Source organism: Microcebus murinus, chromosome 18 (assembly GCF_040939455.1).
Source record: "Microcebus murinus isolate Inina chromosome 18, M.murinus_Inina_mat1.0, whole genome shotgun sequence".
NCBI lineage: Eukaryota > Metazoa > Chordata > Mammalia > Primates > Cheirogaleidae > Microcebus > Microcebus murinus.
Genome location: NC_134121.1, coordinates 3,527,656 through 3,542,950, shown reverse-complemented (window position 1 = coordinate 3,542,950; position 15,295 = coordinate 3,527,656).

Sequence of the window (15,295 nt, the reverse complement as noted above, 5' to 3'; positions counted from 1 at the left end):
CACCACCGTCAGTGCCCATGCTGGGCTTCGGATGGTTTTCTCAGGTGAGCACTAAATAGAGGGACAGCATTTGACCTTGAAGGGATGCAGTGTCTCTAAAACAGGAATTCCCTCATGGTGAAAACTGGAGCGTTTGTGCCATCCAGTTAGCTGCTGAATCTGGCAGCATCTTCAATAACACCCTGGCTGCTTCCCCGCTCCATCCCGCAGCAGGCCTTTGGGCGGGACTGCTGGGGTTGCCACTGTTCTCCCCCAGCACGTCCTTCAGACTCTGTCCAGGTCCGTTTGCTAAGCTGACCTGACCCCCAGCCCCTGTTGAAGCGCTGGGTGACTCCGCGTGGTGCAGCAGTGTTCCGCAAGGGGGCAGGTGCCGTCTTCCCCAGCCACCGAGCTTCCCGCAGCCGCAGCCTGGCGGCCTTCACCCTGGCACACCTGGCTCGGCTGCTCTGCTCCGCCCGGACCCCGCCCTGCACCTGTGCATCCCCATCCAGCCCAGAAGCCTCCTCCGCCCTGTGGTCTTTGATCCACACCGCGGAACCTGACAGTCTCCTTCTCTGAGGCCGTAGCAGTTGGTTTGACTTTTTCTTACAGTCCTTTTTGTCTTGGATTTTGTTATTTGAGGCTTGTCTGTTCCTCCCTCCACTTGCGTCCCTGATATCGTCTCGCACCGTGCCTTGCAGCTTGGTGGGACCTAAATATTAGAGCACCATTTCCGCTTTGGCCTCCACTCAGTTCTCTGCTCTCCTGGGGGGTCCCGCGGGCACTTAGCGAATCGGGGCTTATCTTGAGCAGTTGGCGGCCCACAGGGGCCCCTGCTCGCTGCTTTCTGTCTTGTTTCTTCAGCTTATGACCGTGTTTCAGGTGCTTGCCAAAATCACAGATGAACCCCTTCTCTGAGATAACTCTAATTTCAGTTCTTTTAAAATAAAGAACGAGGCAGAAATTTGGGGCATCACAAGACTTAGAGACCAGTCAAAAGATTATGCTACTGCCTCTTCTGTGTTCAAAATAATATTACACAGCCTTCTGCTTAGGGGGTTTTTCCCTGTTTTCATACATCCAAGAACACTTGCAAACCCATTCCCACCACCACTGTCTTTGTGGGGGCAGAGGGAAAGGGCCAGAGGGGTTTGGATACAGACATCTGCCTTGTAAACCACCCTTTGGGGACTGTAAGGGCCAGCAGAGCTATGTGACCTCTTTGAAATGAGTCTGGTGAACAGATTCTTTTCTGTTTTTTAGTAGCTACACTAATTGGCTATATATATATATATATATATTTTTTTTTTTTTGAGGCAGGGTCTTGCTCTGTTACCTGGACTAAAGTGCAGTGGTGTCATTATAGCTCACAGCAACCTTAAACTCCTGGGCTCAAGCAATTCTCCTGTCTCAGCCTCCTGAGTAATTGGGACTACAGGTGTGTACCACCAAACACAGCTAATTTTTCTATTTTTTGTAGAGACAGGAGCTTGTACTTGCTCAGGCTAGGATTGGCAATTTTTGAAGAAAATTTTCTCCCATTCTGTAGGTTGTCTGTTTGCTCTCGTGACTGTTTCTTTGGCTGTGCAGAAGCTTTTTAGTTTGATCAGGTCCCATTTATTTATTTTGTTGTTGCTGTGATTGCCTTTGGGGTCTTCTTCATAAATTCTTTGCCTAGGCCAAAGCCTAGAGGAGTGTTTCCAATGTTTTCCTCTGGAATTATAATAGTTTCATACCTAAGTTTAAGTCTGTTATCGCGTGTGAGTTGATTTTTGTGAGAGGTGAAAGGTGTGGATCCTGCTTCAGTCTTCTACATGTGGCTATCGAGTTTTCCCAACGCCATTTATTGAATAAGGATTCTTTTCCCCAGTGTATGTTTTTGTCTGCTTTGTCAAAGATTAGATAGCTATATGAGGATGGTATTATATCTGGGTTCTCAGTCCTGTTCCATTGGTCAATGTTTCTATTTTTGTGCTAATACCAAGCTGATTTAATTACTACAGCTTTGTAGTATAGTTTGAAATCTGGCAAATTGATACCTTCCATTTTGTTTTTATTGGCTAGAATTGCTTTTGATATACAGGGGTCTTCTCTGGTTACATACAAAGTGTAAAATTAGTTTTTCTATATCTATGAAAAATGATGTTGGTATTTTAATAGGGATTGCATTGAATCTGTAGATCACTTTGGGTAGAATAGACATTTTAACAATGTTGAGTAAAGACACCTGCACTCAAATGTTTATAGCAGCACAATTCACAATTGCAAAGTTGTGGAAACAACCCAAGTGCCCATCAATACATGAGTGGATTAATAAAATGTGGTGTATGTATACCATGTGTTCTATTCAGCTTTAAGAAACAATGGTGATCTAGCACCTCTTGTATTTTCCTGGATAGAGCTGGAACCTGTTCTGCTAAGTGAAGTATCTCAAGAATGGAAAAACAAGCACCACATGTACTCACCAGCAAATTGGTATTAACTGATCAACACTTAAGTGGACATATACATTTATTGGGTGTCAGGCAGGTGGGAGCGGGGGAGGGGGGATGGGTATATATAAACACAATGAGTGAGATGTGCACCGTCTGGGGGGGGGATGGTCATGCTTGAAGCTCTGACTCGAGGAAGGAGGGGGGCAAGGGCAATATATGTAACCTTAACATTTGTACCCCCATAATATGCTAAAATAAAAAACATTTTTGAAGAAAGATTTCTAAGAAGAACCTTGTAAACTTTATGAACTTTATTTGTTGCAATAATGCAAAATGCATCTTTCTGAGAAAGGTGAGCACAAGTAACTAATTTTGGTATAATACCTAACATTCAAATGATTTGCTGATTCCCTTTATGTCATATGAGAAATGAAAAATCCATTGTATGGTTGGGTTTGGGGGCTTGAGACAAGAGTCTCTTGGGTCTCTTGGCATTTGGTCTATTCTGAGCTCCTAAATTGCTTGAGGATGACTCCCTTATCACAGGAGATACTTAATAAAAGTGGATTGATTTTTTAAAATTTTTTGTAGAGACAGGGTTTCACTGTGTTGCCAGGCTAGTCTCCAACTCCTGGCCTCAAGCAAGTCTCCTGCCTCAGCCTCCCAAAGTACTGGGATTACAGGTGTGAGCCACCTTGCTGGGCTGGATGGACTTTCATGATTTTTATATCCCTCTTTTTTCAGTTCTCTTTCTTTTTCTCAGATTGTCTTCTCTTTTCCCCTTCTCATCTTTCCCCCATTTCTTTCCTTCTCTGTGTTTTCCTGGGTTAGTCCTGGGTGGTGCAGAGACCCCCGACCTTGCTGGGCCCTGCTTTGGGATGCCCTGCTCCAAAGCAGTTTAGGCCTCATTCCTTCGCACTCCGTTGTGTGGCAGCTGCGCGTCAGCAGCCCTGCTGCAGCTGGGCCTCAGGACCTGAGACTGTCACTGCCTCCCACAGCGGCCCTGGGGCTGCTGCGTTAGCGGCCTGAGGCCCCTGGGACTGCAGGGCCCAGGTAGTCTAAGGTGCCCTCGGCCTGCCTTAGTGTCCGCTCTGAACTCTGCTGACCTTTGCCTGCTTTGGATGACAAAGGAAGTAATGGAGTTTAGGAGAGGGCTGGCGGTGGGTGGAGGAGGGGCAGCTGACCTTCCAGCCTGGGCTGTACAAGCCACAAGACCAAATAAGGCGCGTGAGCCGCCTCCGTGGGTGTTAAAGTTCAGAGCGCAGTGTGCAGAAGTGGGGCTGGGTTTTCAGAGAGCTAAGCGATCGCCCAGCCCTGCTGGGCTCCAGCTGCAAAGGCTGTGGGGTCTGCCCGCGTGCAGGGCTGGGTCTGGGGGGACCTGGGCCCATGGGCTTGCCCAGCTCGGGGGAGGCGGGAAGGGGGCTCCCCTTGCCAGCGTCTGGTGACCGAAGGGACCTACGACCCTGCAGATTTTGGCAAAGCGTATCCATGACGTTCCTGACCTGGTTCTAAAGCGTTAGAATATGTAGGAAAGGTCAGAGTTTGAGGATATTCAGCAAACGTTATTTTTATGAACTCTCACAGGCGAGGGCCTGGCTTGTGTGCTGAGCACACTGTAGGGTGGGGCTGAGATCTGGGGCCTTTTCCAGCAGTGTTCACACTGTATTTGCCAAACACACCCCGGGGGAGGAGTTGTCAGGCTATAGGCGTCCTAGGAGAGGCTGGCCAAAGTCCCCTTCCTCTGTTGTGTGGGGCAGTGTCCAAAATGCCAGTCCCTTTCTCCTCGGGGCATCAGAGCCAGGCTCAGTGCCGTCGCCTCCTCGAGGGGCTTCCACACCCACTGGCGGTGGCAGCGCCCTGAGCAGCCCCGCTGCCGCCCCCGCCTGGACCCCTCCTCCCCGGCCCTCTCTCTCCTTTCCATCTGGTGACCAAGAGACCGACAACCCCACAGGTTTCACAGCTCTACGGCCAAGGCAGTCGCCCACGCCTCCCCCCATAGGCCCCGAGCTCCCCGAGGGAAGGGATCCCGCTTGTACTCATGTCCGTGTCCCTAAAACCTGGCCCCATGTTTGGGTGCGAGTGCCACGGTGCGCGGTCCAGATCACCGCAGTGTGCGGCGATTTCCTTGGTCAGAGCCCCAGCTGGTGTCGTCCGCGCCCTCCAGACCCTCCTGCGCCTGACCTCAGGCCGATCCGTCCCACAGCCCCTCGCTGGCCACAGCCCTTTGCTTCCCGCCCCAGCGTTTCCCCGCCGTGGCCAGTCGCAGGCGCCCCGCATGCCCAGCCCGCAAGTAGTGGGCGCTGGCACCTGTGGACAGAAGCACGGCCCTCTGTCTCCCCTGGACAGGTGGCAGTTCCAAGATGCTTCTCCTACGCTTTTAGACATCTTGTGGGATGGAGCCTGTAAGCCAGTGCCTGTAAGTCGGGCCAAGTCACGAAAGCCCCTGCTCCCCTGCCTCTCACCTGCTCCCCCCCCCCAAAAAAAATACATGGCAAGTTTAGAAAGCTTAAAAAAAGAGCTTAGTGACTTGTTGTTTTTTTCCCCCTGTTGTATGTTGACATTCCTTACCTTGGGTGTGTCTGTGCTTTCTTTGCTTTCACTCTGAATGTGCCCAAAAAACTCTGTGTTATCCTAGCATTTTTTATAAGCCACACTTCAAGAAGTTGGATAAATTGCTCCCTGGTGGGCCGGGCGCAGTGGCTCACGCCTGTCATCCTAGGACTCTGGGAGGCCGAGGTGGGCGGATTGCTCGAGGTCAGGAGTTCGAAACCAGCCTGAGCAAGAGTGAGACCCCCCCCCGTCTCTACTATAAATAGAAAGAAATTAATTGGCCAACTAATATATATAGAAAAAATTAGCCGGACATGGTGGCACATGCCTATAGTCCCAGCTACTCGGAGGATGAGGCAGCAGGATTGCTTGAGCCCAGGAGTTTGAGGTTGCTGTGAGCTAGGCTGACGCCACGGCACTCACTCTAGCCTGGACAACAAAGTGAGACTCTGTCTCAATAAAAAAAAAAAAAAAAAATTGCTCCCTGGTGGCAGAGCCACAGAACTGCCGGCCTCTTTCTGCTCTGATTCCAGTGAAAGTGATATCTCTGCCTCAGCCTTTAGGCTTCTCTATTTCCTTAGGATAAATTTCTAGACATATAGGGTTAATAGTTGCATAGAGCCAAGCTGCCTTCTTACTGAGATGCAGCAGTTCAAACTCACACCAGCAGTAGGTACTGTGCACCTTCCTGGGCCTTTCTCCAAACACACGTCTTGCTTTAATCTTGGATTTATTTGATTCTTCCTGTGAAGTGGAAAGAATGTACATTGGCAGTTTGCATTTCTACCTTTGTAAGTTGCCTGTTTTCTTTAAACACTCTTTAAAATGCCTTTTTAATGTTCTATAAAATATAGTCCTCAGACTTCCTTTATGAACAGCCTTGGAAGTTCTGCCTTTTATTCCCAGTTCTCCTTCGCTGGTTTCTTATCAGGACACACCACCTGATTGCTTTGCGATGTAAAGTCACGGAGTGCAAAGACCACAGGTCTCCGAACTTGAAGTCTAGGTGCAAGATACAACCTTGCGGGTATTTCAGAGCTTGCCTGTCATCCTTTCTGAACCGAGAGCGCCAGGCAAGACGAAGGTGTGGACTGGAGTCCTGAAAGGACAGCGCACGTCGAGCAAGATACAACCTTGCGGGTATTTCAGAGCTCGCCGGTCATCCTTTCTGAACCGAGAGCGCCAGGCAAGACGGAGCTGTGGACTGGAGTCCTGAAAGGACAGCGCACGTCGAGCAAGGAGGACTCCGCAGTCGCCTGGTGCGGTCCTCGTCATGCTCGTACCCTGACGCTCCCTTGTCCAGCTCCATTCTTCAGATTTGTCTTCTCCGCTTCACTTGGGCAAAGCCTGGCCCGAACTTGGCTTGCTCCCGCATAGACACCTGTTTCAGTCAGAGTTGCTCGGCTTGACGTCTCTGCACACTTAGCCAGGCACATCAGCGCCTGAGAAATGTCCATACTCTTTCATGAAAATTGCAGTAAAAGCCATGAAGGACCTTGCTAATAATTAATGGAAGTTTCGAGGAACGCTAAGCTCAATAACTTACTACCATTCCCTGTAGGCCTGTGAAGGGCTAGATTTGGACAGCAGCACGCGGGCAGGGAACGCTGTGGAACACCTGTCTGCGGCGGGCAAGCCCATCGTGGGGCCGAGCCGCGGCACACAGGGAGGCGACGCCCGTTCTTCAAGTGTAAAGCTTGACTGCCCTCCTCTCCGGGGCTCGGCCTCCACTTCGTATTGGCTTTGAATTACATAATGTGATTTCCAAGGAGGAGTGCCAGTTAACAAGATAAAACTGTGCTCTTTGCCCATATGTATTCTGTTATGTTCCCGGGCAGCCCCCTCAGTGCCTATATAAGCCCTAACTCCATGTGTACTGAGTAATTCTCTTTTTTTCTTCTTTGCCTGGACTTTTAAACTGAGTAATTCTCTTCTAACTAGGTCTTTCCAACTGTCAAAGGAAGTAAATGAATTGAACTTTTCTGGGGGCTTATAAGGATAAGAAAGTACATAGATTTTTAGAAGGAACAGAGCACTTAATATGTTATACTTATTAGTTTTCCCTTTCATCCTATTAAATGCACAAATCTCTCTCTCTCTCTCTCTCTCTCTCTCTCTCTCTCTCTCTCTCTCTCTCTCTCTCTCTCTCTCCTTTTTTAAAATACTCCCTGTCCCTGCACTTTGGGAGGCCAAGGCAGGAGGATCACTTGAGGCCAGGAGTTTGAGACCAGCCTGGGCAACATATCAAGACCCCATCTCTAATAAGAATAAGAAAAATGAGCCAGGCGTGATGGTGCACACCTGTAGTCCCAGCTACTCAGGAGGCTGAAGAAGGAGGATCACTTGAGCTTAGGAGCTGGAGGCTGCAGTGAGCTATGATCACACCCCTGCATTCCAGCCTGGGCAACAGAGTGAGACCCTGTCTCAAAAAAAACCTACTCCCTTGCTGCTGCACTCCTTGTGAGTTAACACAGTTCCATCTATTCTTCATAACAGCTCTTCCAAGAGAGACCCACACCTGTGCCTTTCACTTCGCTGTGGACTTTCCAGTTACATTTATATGATTTTATCACAAGGAAATATTGAGAGATACATACAAAGAGTTACGTAGAAGGATGCTTGTTACGACCTTGTGACAAAAGTAGAAATGAGAAACAGCCTGAGCAGTCACAGGGAGGCTTTAGAGCCTAGGGCATCTGCAAAGCAGGATTCGGGTCTGCTGCAGATAGCGGGAGGCCCACGCTGGCCGTGGCGGGAGGAGGAGCACGGTCTGGCGCTCCCCGGAGCCTCGGGGCCTGGCTCCCTGCGCTCGGCCACTCTGCTGCGTGGCTTTCATGCCCAGGATTACTTCGTGGACCCAGGCGGTCACTCCGGTTCTGGACACCATGTGCGGTTCCCGCCAGCGAGAAGAGGGACCCGGCAAAGGTCACTCATCAGCTGTCTCAGGAAGGGTCAAAGGCTGACGCGCAACACTGTTTACGTGCCGCCGAGGCGTTTGTCTAGGGCAGACTGTAACTTTGCCAGAGAAGACAGAAACCGTGTAAATGTTATTACTCGGGTCCGGGCCTTGAACCGACTAGGGCTGAACTTTAGGCAAAGGACAGCTCAGGTTGTTTATTGGTCTTAAAGGAGGTTTTTCTACATTTGTCTGTTTGACATTTCCCAGTATCAAATTTTATTATTTTCCTACATTGAGGAGAAGGGGTCCCATTGGGATACCTGCTCGCCACCCAATCCATACCCTTTCCCCCTAACCTGTTGTATAAAGTTGCCGTCCTCCAGCCCCTTGCTTGCAGGCATAAGCCCCAGAGGCTGGTGTGACTGCCTTCGGCTCAGCCGCGCTGCTTCTGTCGCCCAGCTAGTGCTGTGAAGCTGCCCGGCACGCTGCCTTGCCCGTGGGAGAAGCACCATTACTTGTTGTTGTTGTTTATTTAAATAAATTGTTCTGTGACTTGAATTAGACTAAGAACTGCTTGAGAAATAGAAGAGTGAGACACAGACCTACTCTCATATTTTGACTTCAGATAAGGAGACATAACAAAACACAACAAAAAAGTAATAGAATATTACATCTAATTAGGTGGTCAGGGTGACAGTTGGTTGTGGGGTTCAGCGAAGGCCCCTAAATACCAGGAGGGAATGTAGTAAAGAATTTGTTGCCCACGGAGAAGTCTGGCCTTTGCCCTGGGCTTCTGGAGGTGACCTCTGTCACATCTGATACCAGTGTCTTTGTCTGGGGTGGGGGCTTTGGGCCATGCAGTGTCAGTCCACCTGGGGGCTGAGATCAACCATGGACAATCAGTCAGTCAATTAGCCGTGCCTACGTAACGAGCCCCATCAGATACTCCGAACACCGAAGCTCAGGCAACCTTCCCTGGCTGGCACTTCTCCTCGTGCGGTCACACGCTGATGCGCGAGTGACGTGTCCCCACTCCACGGGGAGGACGACAGATCCGCTGCGTGGGGAGCCCTGGACTCTGCGCTGTGTGTCTCTTCCTTTGGCTGATTTTATTCTTTCTCCTTTCCCCGATATACACTGCAACCATGCTTATAACACACAGCTTTCAGTGGGAAGGGGGTTTGGGGAACCCCTGAACTTGCAGTTGATGTCAGAAATGAGGGAAGTGTAGGGGATTGTGCCTTCTAAATTTCACAGTTGGCCCTAAACGCCTTGCAGAAGGCATCTTGGAGGAGGCGGCCCTGAAGCTAGGCCCCAGAAGACGTGTTGGATTTGGCCGGGCAGAAGGAAGAGCAGGGAGGAGTCCCAAGCTGTCGGAGGACAGAGGCAGGCATGCCACGAGAAGGGAGGATCCAGGGCATTGAGCAGAAGGCTCTGTTTTCTGACTTCAGTGTCTGCATCTTTCTGGGAGTGCTGGTCGTATTAGAGTCTGCCACAGACAGGCTAGATGGCACGGGGATTTTGGAGAGAACATCTATATGTGCTCAGCCCTTTTTAGGGTCACAAATCAGCAGCTGCTGAATGGCACTAGCCTAAAATCAATCAGTATTCTTCCTAACACTGGTGAATAGTCCCTCCAACTCTTGGCTACCAGAGGGAAATAGTGAAGAAAATACTACAAAATGTTAAGGAAAAAACAATGTTTAATAAGTGCCTCTTATGTGTGAGGTACTATTCTAAGTGCAAGGTACACAGTAATGGAAAAATTTGAAAATATAAACAGATCTCCATAAATATTGGGAGCTTGAATGAGCTCTGGTAAAATAAAGGAGACAGAATTTCAGTGGCCTGGTTTTGACCATCCTAACACTATTTACTGTCCAAGAGCTCTGCTCCTGCCTGAAAATTATGATCTATGGTCAGCATTTTAAACTTACTTAGAAATTGCTTATGACCTCAAAATGGATTAAAGACTTAAATGTAAGGCCTAAACCCTAGAAGGCAACATGGGGAAAGGCTCCTTGACACTTGTCTTGGCAATGATTTTATGTCACAACCCCAAAAGCAAAAAGGAGCAAGTAGGCCTACATCGAGCTAAAAACCCGCACAGCAAAAGACACGATCAATAAAATGAAAAGGTGGCCTATGGAATGGGAGAAAATATTTGCAAATCGTGTATCCAATAGGAGACTAATATATAAGGAACTCACACAACTTAATGGCCCAAAACCAAATAGCTGATTCCAAATCAATTTTTCATGGTCAAAATAAAAAATAAAGGACCTGGATAGACATTTTTACAAAGAAGACATACATATGACCAACAAGTGTATGAAAAAGCGCCCACCACCACTGCTCATCAGGGAAACGCACGTCGAAACCACAGTGGGACACCACCTCACGCCTGTCGGGAAGGCTGCTGCCCCAAAGCCAAACGACACACACTGGCGGGGACGGAGGAAAGGAGACTCTTGAGCACTGCAGGCGGGAGCCCACACTCGTACAGCTGTTATGGAAAACAGTATGGGGCTCCTCAAAAAACTGAAAATAGAACCATATATGATCCAGCAGTCTCATGCCTGAGTATATACCTAAGTGAGTTGAAATCAGGATCCCAAGGAGGTACCTGCACCCCCGTGTTCATTGAAGCATTATTCATGATAGCTACAATATGGAAACAACTTAAGTGTCTGTTGATCAATGAATGGATAAAGGAAATGTGGCATATCTATATATCTGTATCTATATGTCTGTATTTATATACACACACAATGGAATATTATTCAGCTCTAAAAAATAAGGAAATCTGAAGCCAGTCACAGTGGCTCATACCTATAATCCTAGCACTTTGAGAGGCTGAGGAGGGAGGATTGATTGAGGCCAGGAGTTTGAGACCAGCCTGAGCAAGAGCGAGACCCCGTCTCTACTAAAAATAGAAAAATTAGCCAGACATGGTGGCGCGTGCCTGTAGTCCAAGCTACTCAGGAGGCTGAGGAAGGAGAATAGCTTGAGCCCAGGAGTCTGAGGTTACAGTGAGCTATGATCACGACACTGCACTCTAAACCGGGTGCCGGAGAGAGATCCTGTCTTAAAAAAAAAATAAAGGAAATCCTGCCATTTGCAACAACATAAATGAGCCTAGAGGACATTACGCTAAGTGAATGTAATCCAGACGCAGAAGAACAAATCATGCTTGCTCTCACCTGTGTGTGCAATAAAAAGAAATCAGACTCATAGAAACAGAGAGTGGAAAGGTGGAGGTGGTTGCCAGGGACTGAGTGGTGGGGGATTTGGGAGGATTTTGGTCGAGGGTACAAATTTTTGGCTGGGTGCAGTGGCTCACACCTGTAATCCCAACACCTTGGGAGGCCAAGGTGGGAGGATCACTAGAGGCCAGGCACTTAAGACAAGCCTGGGCAGCAAAGCAAGAGCTTGTCTCTACAAAAAATAAAAAATAAAATAGTTTGCTGGGCATGGTGACGCATGCCGGTTGTCCCAGCTTCTCCGCCGGAGGCTGAGGCAGAAGGATTGCTCGAGCACAGAAGTCTGAGGGGGCTGTGAGCTACGATAATGTCACTGCACTCCAGCCTGAGGGACAGAGCAAGGCCTTGTCTCTAAAAAAGAAAAAAATGGGTACAAATTTTCAATTATAAGATGAAGATGTATAAGTTTGGGAGACCTGATGTACAGCATGGTAACTATAGTTAATATATATGCTTGGAATTTGCCAAGAGTGGACCTCACGTGTTCTCACCAAACACGCACGTGCGCATACACAGAAGCAAAAGGTAACTGTGTGAGATGATGGTTATGTTAATGAACTTGATTATAGGAATGACTTGTAATAAAAATATATGCACATTATCAAAATATCACGTTGTACGCCTTAACAATATATAATAAATATAATTACAATTTTTGTTAATTATACCTCAATAAAGTGTGTGGGGGAGAAAAATAAATAGCTTATGACATAAAACCCTAAATTTCAGAGCTGGAAGGGCTCTCAGACGTCATCAGGTACACCCGGAGCTGTCCTGGCACCACTGAGGGCGAAGCTCCTGCCCACGGTCGCACGGAGAGCAGGGAGCCGGAGCTCGGGTGTTGTCCGCCCATTGTTCTCGCTGCCACACCACACTGTCTTCTGATGACACGGGGCCACCGTAGTCACGTGCAGCCCACTGTCCTGGAGCTTCTGGGGTAGAGCTGGCCATTAGCTCTTCCGCGTCTCCCTTCCCTGAGCCGTGAATCCTGCTCGCCCTGTGCTGCTCCTGCTGCCCGCTGTACCTGAGCACCTGGTGGGGCACTGCCTCCCTGTGGCCAGACTACTGCTGTCCTTTGAAGGTTTAGGACCAAGATTAAGCAGCAAGAGAAAATAAATATCCATGAACCTCAGCCATCAGCAAGACATGGCCGATATCTTACCCCTTTGCTCTGCACCAATGGAAACTACACTTTCAGGCTCCTGTGCCAATTGGCTTCTGGGTAGATTTAACCAACAGATGGCAGTGATGGAAGGCTGGGAGGTCAAGGAGGGGAAAACCAGGGCATGTCCCTCTCCATGCACCTTGGGTGGCATGTCCCGTAGCCGCTTGGTGTTTACCGTGACGCTAGCTCCTGCCATCTGGTTCCCACCGTCACTCCCATTCCACGGCCCTGGTGTCCCATCCTAGAGGCGGCAGTGCCCTCCCGCTGTTGCCAATCTGTGGCTATTTCATGGTTCCCTGTTTGGCCTCTCAGCTCTTCTGGTCAAGTGGGTAGATAAAACCTTGTATGAAATTCCTTCTTAAATACTCCGTGGCTTCCATTTTCCTGTTGGAACTTGATAAGTGGCTAATCAGCGGCTACCGTCAGTCCATCAGGGGACTTATGATAGGTTGGAGAGTCAAGAGTTAAGCACATGCAAAGCACTAGTAAAATGAAGTGTAGAAATTCCACACATTTACTAAAAAAATCACTGTACATTTAAAATGGGTGAGTTTTATATTATGTAAATAAATTTGTGTTTAAAACATCCAGGGAAAAATAAAATGGGGAGTGAGTAGATTGGTGAGTGATCTCCAAATATTGTGTTTTTTTGAGGCAGAGTCTCACTCTGTTGCCCGGGCTACAGTGTCGTGGCGTCAGCCTAGCTCACAGCAACCTCATACTCCTGGGTTCAAGCGATCCTGCCTCAGCCTCCCGAGTAGCTGGGACTACAGGCATGCGCCACCATGCCCGGCTAATTTTTTCTCTATATATTTTTAGTTGTCCAGCTAATTTCTTTCTGTTTTTAGTAGAGACGGGATCTTGCTCTTGCTCAGGCTGGTCTGGAACTCCTGAGCTCAAACGATCCTCCCGCCTTGGCCCACCAGAGTGCTAGGATTACAGGTGTGAGCCACCACGCCCGGCCATGACCTCCAAACATTGTTTAATCATACTCCCCTAACAGCTAGAAACAAAATTTGAGTAATGTGCCTCATATGGACTTATTCAGTAAATTGTATATGCATTAAACCCTGTTAGTACATGACACTTTATAAAATAGCTACAAAATAGAAACTTAACAGGTAGAAAAACATGTGTATAGAAAGTCTAGTGGTTTCTTGCTTTTCCCCACTGGGTCGCCTCACACATCTCCCGGATGCCTGTGCCCCACTGCCCTGACCGCTGGCAGACACGGCTAGCAAAGAGCTCTGCAAGGGACTCCAGAGCAAGAAGGGAGGATTGTGTTCTTTCTTTTAAAAAGAAGAGGCTTAAGGCCAGGTGCAGTAGCTCACGCCCATAATCCTAGCACTTTGGGAGGCTGAGGAGAGAGGATCACTTGAAGTCAGAAGTCTGAGACCAGCCTTAGCAAGAACAAGACCTTGTCTCTATAAAAAATAGAAAAATTAGCGGGATGTGGTGGCATGTGTGTGTGTTCCCAGCAACTCAGGAGGCTGAGGCAGGAGAATCACTTGAGCCCAGGAGTTTGAGGCTGCAGTGAGCTATGATGGTGCCACTGCACTCTAGCCTCGAGCCAGACCCTGTATCAAAAAAAAAAATAAAAGGAAGAAAGAGAGAAAGGAGAAAGGGGGGTGATTAAATGAGGCAATGATTAAATGCAGCAGTAACAGCCACTGTTTTGGCATTTGCACATCGCTTTACGGTTTATAAATGCTTTCTCACCTACCTTATCTCATTTGCTCTCTCAAATAAAGAGAAATGAAGTGGATTAAAACAGGCAGTAGACTGGGGAAAACTTGGATGCCTGACCAAGAAGTCTGGACTTGGTCACAGACGCAGAGCTGCCTGGTCAGCAGTGTCCCGTCACAGAGCAGATGTTTACAGTCCGCAGTCCCCAAACATTGGCCTCGCCTGTGTGGGGCCTGGCTCCAAGGGGCTTCCCCGCCGCCGCCCGGAGCAGATCCCAGCTCTCTGGGGGCAGATGGAGCAGCCAGTGGCTTCCGCTCCTTGGGGCTCGACTGTCAGCGCTGCAGGACCGAGCGTTAACAGGCTCCGCCCGCCTCCCCCCCCCCCCCCCCCCCCCCCCGTTTCTCTTGCGTGCTGAAGCTCCACGCGAATGTCGCCGGTGTGCTCCCTTCTAAACCATGCCTTGGCCCGTGTATGTGGCGCACCCAAGGCAGGAGTATGTATGCAGCTACTGTCACTCCAGGGAATTTTCTGTGGCTCCTGCATCTGTTTCTCCTTCAGCCATGTGAGCACAGCAGGTCGTGTTTTACACACCACGTTCAGCTCCATTCCAGGAAACAAGCCTGGACTCTGTCCTGGTCCTACTTCATCCCTTTCTCCCTGTCCCTCCCCCCTTGCCGAGCTGTCTGTCCTGCTTGCTGCAAGCACCATGAGAACCGCATGGAGTGGCTGACAGTCAGGGCTCTGAAAAGCACAAAGCCGCCCTCTGCAGAAGCAGCCTAAGGGGTTAGCAGAGCAGCCAACGGAGGGAAGGAAATAACAGCATTAGTTAGTGCTGAGGCTGGTGTCATTTTCCTGCTGAAAAACGCCCAGTGACTCTCCTTTGCCCAAGTCCTATGAGGGTCAGTTAATGACCTTTGTCCACAGGGAGGTGACAGCAGCCTCCCTGGTAGGAGCAAAGGGAGCCCATGTCCTCTCAGCATTGTGGGTGTTGCCGCAGGACCTGAACGGAGAGAGTCGGTTATCTGTTTATGAGACTGTGAATAATATTTTCCAAAAAGGGGGTCAAATTGAGGCCTTGGCCTCATGTCAGCTGACACCATAGATCAAAGTGCAAAAAAGGGACAGGAAGGATTTCAGCAGGTGGGAGGAGATGGGCCTGTGGAATGGCCAGGTGGAGACACGGAAAAGTTGCAGATTATTCTGGTAGAGACTCTGCTCCTGACGTGTGGCAGGCCCCATTCCCGATGGCGGGGAGGGACGTAGCTGGCTCCCCAGGGCTACAACATCTTGGCTTTGCAGTCAGGAAACCTAGGTTCAA